Source organism: Stenella coeruleoalba (genome assembly GCF_951394435.1).
Source record: "Stenella coeruleoalba genome assembly, chromosome: 1".
NCBI classification, from domain to species: domain Eukaryota; kingdom Metazoa; phylum Chordata; class Mammalia; order Artiodactyla; family Delphinidae; genus Stenella; species Stenella coeruleoalba.
The window spans coordinates 21,552,302-21,560,641 of NC_137169.1; positions in this window are offsets into that span (position 1 = coordinate 21,552,302).

The window sequence follows — 8,340 nt, forward strand, 5'->3', positions numbered from 1 at the left end:
GCATGTCATTTAATTTTCATAGCCCTAAGAGGAATACTGTTTTTATCCCCATTTTACAGATGAGAAAACGGGCTCAGAGCTAAAGTAAACTTCCTTATGATTTCGTGTAGTAAAGTCAGGATTTAAACTGTAGCCTGAATCCAGAGCCTGAGCACAGGTTTACACGGCCTCCGGGATGAGTTAAGGGGAAGGATGTGCCGGTCTTAGGTGGCTCGTCATTGTGCTCCGTAGACTGGAGCTAGGTGTTTGTTCTGAAGTTTGAAAAAAGTATTTTTGGGACTTCCCTGGTGGCACAGTGGTTAAGAATCCACCTACCAATGCAGGGGACACGGGTTCGAGCCCTGATCCGAGCCCTGGTCCAGGAAGATCCCACATGCCACGGAGCAACTAAGCCCGTGTGCCACAACTACTGCGCCTGCGTGTCACAACTACTGAAGCCTGCGCGCCTAGAGCCTGTGCTCCTCAACAAGAGAAGCCACCACAATGAGAAGCCCACACACCACAACTAGAGAAAGCCCGCGCAAAGCAACGAAGACTCAACGCAGCCAAAGATGAATAAATAAGTAAATAATTTTTTTTAAGAAGGGGAAAAAAAGGTTTTTTTCCAAACTGGACAACTTACTAGAAGGTATAATAAGGGATTTAGGTCTAGTTTAGATAATAAAATAAATCCTTCCTGGTGAGAGAAAATAAAATCCTTCCTGGTGAGAGATGTCATGCATTATTCGGTTTCAGAATTTGAGTTGCAGAGTAAAACGAATTGGTGTCTCAAAGAAGGCTCAACAGAGAATATCCAAGCCTACAAAGCTCTGTCTTTCTCTTCAAAGGTCCATTTGCCTTTAGTGGAAGCAGGACTGGCTGAATTTGGTGGTTACACAGCATACGGAGGCATGTGTGTATGGAAACCTGGCTCTCCTGGCACCAGATTTCTGATTTATTCCTATCATGTTTTAGTGCCCCTCAAAGATGAACACTGCAGGAAGGGGCTCAGCTGTGCCTTGCCCCTAATGCAGCTCTAGACGATGACTGTGGGTAGGTAAGCCCCTGCTGTTCACCACCAGGATCAGCAAATGGTCTCTATCACTCAGGTGAGCACAGTGCTGCTGAGGGATGCAGGGATGAGAAGCAACTGTTGGTTTCCACAGAGTCCTATGCCCCTAATAGACCACCTGCTAAGGAGGGAGGAGATGACTCTTCCCCTCCCCAGGGTGGGAGAGAGTGATGAACCCCATGGAGAAGGACCTATTGACAGAAAGCAATAGGTGATCACAGCTCAAGCTGTTTGGTGACTGCTTGCCTAAAATATGCTCATCATTATCAACTCAGAATTTTGGAGTCTGGAAGGGTTTGTAAGATCCTGTCTGGATCCCTCATTTTGCTTGCAAGCAAACCATGGCAGCGGGGACTGACTTCTACTTCTTTCAACTAATATGGATTGAACATGTGTGAGTAGAGATGAGTGAAACCCGGGGTGTCAGGGAGGCTTCTAGGGAGATGATGTTTGAGCTGAGCATTGAAGATCAAGGAGGGATTTGCTGCGTGAAGGACTGTGGGCCGTGGTTCTCCAGGCAGAAGAACCAGTGTGAGAGGCATGGAAGGAGGACGAGGGGATGGCTGGGGGGTGGCAGGAGGGAGGAATCAGAAAGGCAGAGTCCAGGTCCCACATGGTGAGCTCTGCTGGGGAATTTGAATCTACCAGGGAGCCAATGAAGGATTTGTTTTCCTTACTTAAAAAAAAAAAAATGTATACAGACATTCTTATACAGCAATATTGGAAAATCCAGAGACATATACCTCACACAGACACGCACCCTCCTCACCCAGAGTGGGGAGACTTCCTCGGGGAGATTTCAGGCAGGGCAGCGACTGATCGGATTCAGATGTTAGAAAGTCCCTCTGGCAGCAGCTGAAGGTGAGTCTCGAAGCAGGGGAGACAGGTGTTCTAGTGTACTCTCTCACACAGTTTAGCAAACCTAGAGGTAAGTCCAGATGTAGAGAGAATAGGGAAAAGAAAGTTCCTTAGTAGTTCTATCTGTGAGAGGGAGGGGTGCTAAGAGGAGAGGGTCATGGAAAGCTTCAGACCTTTGATGTTTCCATATGGCGGAGGTGGGGGCACTCCAAGCAAGGGCAGCTGCAGGAGTAAAGGGGGTTGGGGTGGATTAAAGGCCCTGGCGATGATGTTGGGGGTGGTAAGAAGGCTGGAGTGCTCACCTACCGAATTGGGGTAGTATCTGTAGCCATGGAATGAAATTGCTGGAGGAATTGTATGTGGAGGCTTCTACCTCTGAACTGGGGTAGAGGTGCAGTTCCAGAATCAGCCAGCAGGCAGGGCCCTGCTCCCATCCTTGCAGCCGCCGTAGGAGCCAGTGTGAAGACCCAGGGTTGTGGGTGGCAGAAGATGGGAAGGGAAAGCATCTGGCTCCTTGTCAGGCACCTGATGGCACTTTACGTGTTTTACCTCCCTAAATTCTCCCAACAGCCCCGAGAGGAGGTTGGTTGAGTCTGACTTTATACCTGGAGAACTTGAGGCTCACAGAGTGCACAGCGGGCAACTGATAAACCAGCAGTTTGAACCTGGACCTGCTGTTGAGGATGACGAAAAACACAGGGGAGCTCCTGACTCAGGTTGCTGTCCCTGCCTGTGCCTGGGGTCTGTGAGAGACTCTGGATTTTGGTCCCTTTCTGATTTTTCTCTTTCTCAGTTTCCTAACCCTTCTATCTCCATCTCTGGTCCCTTTTGGGGTCCATGGAGCTCCAAGTGCTGTCTCCATACCTGGGCCAGGCTGGGTGACTGAAGCCCCCTCCAGACACTATTGCACTCATGGCCTGGGGACAAGGTTACTGACAGGAAGTGCAGGTGAGATGTGGAGAGAGGCTCTCAGGAGAGAACCTCTGATGACCAAGTCCCCCAGCCTGCCTGCCTCGGCCTCCCCTCCACCCCCACCATTACCACGGTCTTCCTCCACAGCCAGGCCGCCACTTGGGCCTGGAGCCTGTTTTTCTGCGGTTATGCCCTCTCCAACTGACACCATCAAGACAGTCTCTCCTCCAGACCTTCCTCAGCAGTGTTCTGTTCATCGTCACTGTTCTCAAAGGGAAACAAAACCAAAACCTCTTTATTCCACTTTCTCACCAGGTACCACAGCTTCCTCCTGTTTCTCTCTTCCACCTTGCACTACAACTTCTGGAAAGAATTGTCTCATCTGTGTCTTCATTCTCCACTTGCTTGTGAATCGACTTCAGTCAGGTTTTTGTCCTAACACTCCATCAAAACTGTGCCTGCTGATGACTCCAGTCCGTCGTGTTCACTGCTCTGCTCAGAACGCTCCAGAGGCCCCTCATTTCCTCTGGCCTGAGAGCCAGTCTTTTCACTGCTCTGCACCCCCTCCCATTGCCTCTCTGTCCTCCTACCTCTCTCCCCCTTGCTCATTCTGCTGCAGCCACCACGGGGTCTGGCTGGCCCTTCAGCCCTCAAGGCACACTCCCACCCTGCCCCTGTGGCTGGAACTCTTCTCCCAGATGGCTGCCTCCCTCACTGCCTTCAAGCTGAACAAGAGGAAGGCAGGCCCTGACCTCCAGAGGCTGGCCTGGCTCACACAGCTGGGCCTTGGTGCTCTCCTGCTGAACATATACAGTTTCACAGAACATCAGTGTCAGACAAGGCCACTCTGTGACCACGATGGATCAAGACAAACAGGACCACTCTGTAATGATGTCTGAACACAGACAAAAACGTGAACATTGTCCAAACCACAGAAAGGAATAATTACCTTAAATGTCAATGGACTGAATGCTCCAATTAAAAGACATAGAGTGGCAGACGGGATAAAAAAACAAGAGCCTACGATATGCTTCCTACAAGAGACCCACCTTAGGGCAAAGGACACATAGATTGAAAGTGAGGCAATGGAAAAAGATATTTCATGCAAATGGAAATGAAAAGAAATCAGGAGTTGCAATACTCATATCAGACAAAATAGACTTTAAAGCAAAGTCTATAAAGAAGGACATTATATAATGATAAAAGGATCAATACAAGAAGAGGATTGTACACTTGTCAACATATATGAACATAGTTTAGAAGCACCCAAGTGCATAAGACAAATACTAACAGACATAAAGGTAGAAATTGACGGGAATTCAATAATAGTAGGAGAATTTAACACCCCACTTACATCAATGAACAGATCTTCTAGACAGAAAATCAACAAGGCAAGAGCGATCCTAAATGATACAATAGAACAGTTAGACTTAATTGATATTTTCAGGACATTACATCCAAACCACAAAAAGGACCAGCCATCCCTGTACTGGGTTGACTTGTGGCCCCAAAAGATACGTCCACCCAGAACCTCAGAATGTGACCTTATTTGGAATAAGAGCCTTTGCAGATGTATTTAAGGTAAGCATCTTGACATGCGATCATCCTGGATAAGAGTGGGCCCTAGATCCAATGATGAATGTCCTTGTAAGAGACAGAAAAGGGAAGACACAGAGACAAGGAGGGGAAGCTTGTGAAGAAGGTGGCAGAGACTGGAATAACATGTCTATAAGCTCAGGAATGCCAAGGGCTGCCAGCAGCCACCAGAAGCCAGGAGAGAGGTATGGAACAGATGCTCCTTCAGAGCCTCCAAAAAGAACCAACCCTGCCAACACCTTGATATCCAACTTCCAGCCTCCAGAATTGTGAGAGAATAAATTTCTGTTGTTATAAGCCACAAGTTTGTAGTAATTTGTTATGGCAATCCCCCTAAGCTAGCTAATATGGGAGACTTGCTTTTTGCTAATAACAGTGGTAGCCTTGGTCTGGTCTTCCCTCCTTCTAGCTAAAGTTAATTAAGATCCCCAGTCATGAAAGTAAGGGGATGGAAAAAATATTCCTTGCAAATGGAAATCAAAAGAAAGCTGGAGTAGCAATTCTCATATCAGACAAAATAAAGACTTTAAAATAAAGACTATTACAAGAGATGAAGAAGGACACTACATACTGATCAAAAGATCAATCCAAGAAGAAGATATAACAATTGTAAATATTTATGCACCCAACATAGGAGCACCTCAATACATAAGGCAAATGCTAACAGCCATAAAAGGGGAAATCGAAAGTAACACAACCATAGTAGGGGAATTTAACACCCCATTTTCACCAATGGACAGATCATCCAAAATGAAAATAAATAAGGAAACCCAAGCTTTAAATGGCACATTAAACAAGATGGACTTAATTGATATTTATAGGACACTCCAACCAAAAACAACAGAATACACTTTCTTCTCAAGTGCTCATGGAACATTCTCCAGGATAGATAATATCTTGGGTCACAAATCAAGCCTTGGTAAATTTAAGAAAATTGAAATCGTACCAAGTATCTTTTCTGACCACAACACTATGAGATTAGATATCAATTACAGGAAAAACAGTAAAAAATACAAACACATGGAGGCTGAACAATATGCTACTAAATAACCAAGAGATCACTGAAGAATTGAAAGAGGAAATCAAAAAATACCTAGAAACAAATGACAATGAAAATACGATGATGCAAAACCTATGGGATGCAGCAAAAGCAGTTCTAAGAGGGAACTTTATAGCTATACAAGCCTACCTCAAGAAACAAGAAAAATCTCAAATAATCTAATCTTATACCTAAAGGAACTAGAGAAAGAAGTACAAACAAAACCCAAAGTTAGCAGAAGGAAAGAAATCATAAAGATCAGAGCAGAAATAAATGAAATAGAAACAAAGAAAACAATAGCAAAGATCAATAAAACTAAGAGTTGGTTCTTTGAGAAGATACACAAAATTGATAAACCATTAGCCAGACTCATCAAGAAAAAGAGGGAGAGGACTCAAATCAATAAAATTAGAAATGCAAAAGGAGAAGTTACAACAGACACCGCAGAAATACAAAACATCCTAAGAGACTACTACAATCAACTCTATGCCAATAAAATGGACAACCTGGAAGAAATGGACAAATTCTTAGAAAGGTATAACCTTCCAAGATTGGACCAGGAAGAAATAGAAAATATGAACAGACCAATCACAAGTAATGAAATTGAAACTGTGATTAAAAATCTTCCAACAAACAAAAGTCCAGGGCCAGATGGCTTCACAGGTGAATTCTATCAAACATTTAGAGAAGAGCTGACACCCATCCTTCTCAAGCTCTTCCAAAAAATTGCAGAGGAAGGAACACTCCCAAACGCATTCTATGAGACCACCATCACCCTGATACCAAAACCAGACAAAGATACTACAAAAAAAGAAAATTACAGACCAATATCACTCATGAATAGAGATGCAAAAATCCTCAACAAAATACTAGCAAACAGAATCCAACAACACATTAAAAGGATCATACACCATGATCAAGTGGGATTTATCCCAAGGATGCAAGGATTCTTCAATATATGCAAATCAATCAATGTGATACACCATATTAACAAATTGAAGAATAAAAACCATATGATCATCTCAATAGATGCAGAAAAAGCTTTTGACAAAATTCAACACCGATTTATGATAAAAACTCTCCAGAAAGTGGGCATAGAGGGAACCTAACTCAACATAATAAAGGCCATATACGACAAACCCACAGCAAATATCATTCTCAATGGTGAAAAACTGAAAGCATTTCCTCTAAGATCAGGAACAAGACAAGATGTCCACTCTCACCACTATTATTCAACATAGTTTTGGAAGTCCTAGCCATGGCAATCTGAGAAGAAAAAGAAATAAAAAGAATTCAAATTGGAAAAGAAGAAGTAAAACTGTCTCTGCAGATGACATGATACTATACATAGAGAATCCTAAAAATGCCACCAGAAAACTACTAGCGCTAATCAATGAATTTGGTAAAGTTGCAGGATACAAAATTAATGCACAGAAATCTCTTGCATTCCTATACACTAATGATGAAAAATCTGAAAGAGAAATTAAGGAACCACTCCCATTTACCATTGCAACAATAAGAATAAAATACCTAGGAATAAACCTACCTAGGGAGACAAAAGACCTGTATGCAGAAAACTACAAGATACTGATGAAAAAAATTAAAGATGATACCAACAGATGGAGAGGTATATACCATGTTCTTGGATTGGAAGAATCAATATTGTGAAAATGACTATACTACCCAAAGCAATCTACAGATTCAGTGCAATCCCTATCAAGTTACCAATGGCATTTTTTATGGAACTAGATCAAAAAATCTTAAAATTTGTATGGAGACACAAAAGACCCCAAATAGTCAAAGCAGTCTTGAGGGAAAAAAACGGAGCTGGAGGAACCAGACTCCCTGACTTCAGACTATACTAAAAAGCTACAGTAATCAAAACAACATGGTACTGGCACAAAAACAGAAATATAGATCAATGGAACAGGATAGAAAGCCCAGAGATAAGCCCACACACCTATGGTCAGCTTATTTTTGATAAAGGAGGCAAGAATATACAATGGAGAAAAGACAGCCTCTTCAATAAGAGGTGCTGGGAAAACTGGACTGCTACATGTAAAAGAATGAAATTAGAACACTCCCTAACACCATACACAGAAATAAACTCAAAATGGATTAAAGACCTAAATGTAAGGCCAGACACTATAAAACTCTTAGAGGAAAACATAGAACACTCTATGACATAAATCACAGCAAGATCCTTTTTGACCCACCTCCTTGAGAAATGAAAATAAAAACAAAAATAAACAAATGGGACCTAATGAAACTTAAAAGCTTTTGCACAGCAAAGGAAACCATAAACAAGGCGAAAAGACAACCCTCAGAATGGGAGAAAATATTTGCAAACAAAGGAACTGACTAAGGATTAATCTCCAAAATATACAAGCAGCTCATGCAGCTCAATATCAAAAAAATAAACAACCCAATCCAAAAATGGGCAGAAGACCTAAATAGACATTTCTCCAAAGAAGATATGCAGATTGCCAACAAACACATGAAAAGATGCTCAACATCACTAATCATTAGAGAAATGCAAATCAAAACCCCAATGATGTATCACCTCACACTGGTCAGAATGGGCATCATCAAAAAATCTACAAATAATAAATGCTGGAGAAGGTGTGGAGAAAAGGGAACCCTCTTGCACTGTTGGTGGGAATGTAAATTGATACCGCCACTATGGAGAACAGTATGGAGGTTCCTTAAAAAACTGAAAATAGGGGCTTCCCTGGTGGCGCAGTGGTTGAGAGTCCGCCTGCCGATGCAGTGGACGCGGGTTCGTGCCCCGGTCCGGGAGGATCCCACATGCCGTGGAGCGGCTGGGCCCGTGAGCCATGGCTGCTGAGCCTGCGCCTCCGGAGCCTGTGCTCTGCAACGGGAG